The following is a 2,557-nucleotide window of genomic DNA, read 5'->3' as shown; positions in this document are numbered from 1 at the left end:
AATTGTTCTTGAATTTATTTTTAATTGGACTGTGTTTTTTTTAAGCATATGACTTTAATGCTTATAGTTTATTTTAGCCTAATTTGATTCTTGGTGCTTTTAAGAGTGAACACTCTATATGAATTCCTTAGTTACAGAGAGTCTTGCGCACTGGCTTTCCCAGATGCTGGTTGTAGTAGTTATATACTTGGTGCATGGGCAAGTTCACTGTCTCCTATAGGGTTGGAATGGCAGGGATCTCTTGAAGCTTATCTCATTCTCTCAAGGTATACAGTTTATTTATTTATTTACTTTTTCCCCAGCATTTTATTTACTGAGTTGATGATTCAGGCTTTAGACCAATTAGGGGAGGTGTCCTTGGGTAAGCACTGGTAGTAGCTCAGGCAGATGTGTAGATGTAATACCCAGTGGTTGGCAGAGGTCCCAGGCTTGATGAAGGTGGCTGAGGTGTTATCAGGGTGAAGGGTGGGAGCTACCTCAGCTCCTCTGCCAGGCCCCTGTTGACCATTATTAAAGTGATAGATAATGAAGTAAAAATAATCAAATTATTATGATACAGAGGGTTTCTATCTATATGATACAGAGGGACAAAGATTCCAAATGAAACATGAATAAAGGAAATGTAAGAAATAAAATCAAAGCAAAAAGTTAAATTAATGAATACAGTTTAGATGAAGAAAATGAAACCTTACAGATACACCGAAATCATCTTTGATAACTTCTGCACACTCATTCAACAGAAGCAACCACTCTCATGAAGCAGGTGTGGATCCTCTCCAGTCCACACTTTATCCCTTTATTACATGTAAATATAGCCATAGAAAGTATAGTGTTTTTAAATTTTTACATGAATTGCATCATTCTACACATTTCTGGAGTGATTTTTTTTTTATTTTGGCCAACAATTGTGTTTTAGTTGGTTATATATTTGGGACCACAAACATGTCTACTATGAAACTGGAATATTTGTCTTCTAATTAAACAAGAAATAACTATATAATAACTATCAGGATCAAAGTGTCCACACAGAACAGTAGCAGATGCAGGTGACTGCTGGACCTCTTCCCAGCCTCTAGCTCCCTAAGGTAGGCACCATATCCAGGGACACAGTCCACACAGGAAGGATCCTGAAGCATCTGAGAACACAGCCACACTCTTGTCATGCCATTGCCCTTCTATTCTTTCCTTATAACATCATGTAAGAGGGCACAGCATGTTTCCCATGCTGGACTCTGCTCTGCTCACTCCACACACCTTCCGACACCCACCATGGACACTGTTCAGCAGCTGGAAGAAAGAGGGCACCTGAGGGACAGCAAAGGCTTTGATGAATAATAAATACATGAAGGAACTAGGAGTGGGACTAGCCCTCTGTGGAAAAAAAGGGTGCTATGGCCAAAAAAGATTGTATTAGCTTTTTTGATGGCAAAAACGTCACCATAAAAATGGAGAGTACTTTAAAATCATACAGTTTTCTCACACTCAGGGGAGGGAAATTCAAAGAAACTACAGGTGATGGCAGAAAAACTCAGACGGCACCTTTACATATGGCACATTGGTTCGACATCAGAAGTGGAATGGAAAGGAAGGCAAAATAAGAAAATTGAAAGACAGGAAATTAGTGGTGGACTGCATCATAAACAATGTCACCTGTACTCAGATCTATGAAAAAGTAGAATAAAAACTCCATCATCACTTTGGACAAGAATTAGTTATCAGAATGAACAAGCTCAGTTCAATGGACAAATCCCCTTACTACTGCTTTTTTTGTCATTACTGTATTCAATTACCTTTATCAAAGACATTTTACATGCAACTATTTCAAAGTGTTGGTTTAATTAGAACCCTCTCCAGTCCATGCTTTATCCCTTTATTACATGTAAATATAGCCATAGAAATATGGCTTTAATTAATAAATAATTGTGTTTGTATAAAAGAAAGAGAGAAAAAGAAAAGAAAAGAAAGAGAAATCATGTAATAGAATGTTAGAATATTAACAAATATATCAGTTAGAACACAACCTCATGTGTCAGTACCCTAGGGTCCCTGAACACCATCCCTGACTCAGGCTTTCCAGCATGCTTGTATCACTCAGTGCAATACCTGACTCTGATTTTAGTACATGTCTATTTATATATCTGTTTCCTTTCCCTTTTCCACCTGTACTCACGAGTGCCACGAGGACAATGTTAAATAGTAGTAGTGACAGTGGACTTATCTTCCTGTCTATAATGAAATGTCCTTTGTATTTTACCATTAAAGGACAAGGGAGAGATACAACAATCACTCAACTTAGGTTAAAGAAGTATCCCTTTATACCTATCACATTAAATGTCTTTATCAGCAACAAAAAAAGAAAACTTCAGGCCAATATCCCTGATGAACACTGATGCAAAAAATACTGACAAATCGAATCTGGCAGCACATCAAGAAGCTTATCCACCATGATCAAGTTGGCTTCATCCCTGGGAGGCAAGGTTGGTTCAACAGGCAAATCAATAAACGTAATTCATCACATAAACAGAACTAAAGACAAAAACCACAAGATTATCTCAAT

The 2,557-nt window shown here is 37.5% G+C and overlaps 1 pseudogene; it reads left to right on the top strand.

Annotated features, from left to right (window-relative positions):
* The first annotated feature begins 1,269 nt into the window (after window positions 1-1,269).
* On the top strand, window positions 1,270-1,681 carry LOC101131220 (fatty acid-binding protein 5-like; annotated as a pseudogene).
* Window positions 1,682-2,557: the final 876 nt, after the last annotated feature.

The sequence above is a fragment of the Gorilla gorilla genome, chromosome 4 (assembly GCF_029281585.2).
Source record: "Gorilla gorilla gorilla isolate KB3781 chromosome 4, NHGRI_mGorGor1-v2.1_pri, whole genome shotgun sequence".
In the NCBI taxonomy this organism is placed as follows: domain Eukaryota; kingdom Metazoa; phylum Chordata; class Mammalia; order Primates; family Hominidae; genus Gorilla; species Gorilla gorilla.
The sequence above is the reverse complement of the archived record's forward strand: the minus strand, read 5'-3'. Positions and strand labels throughout refer to the sequence as shown.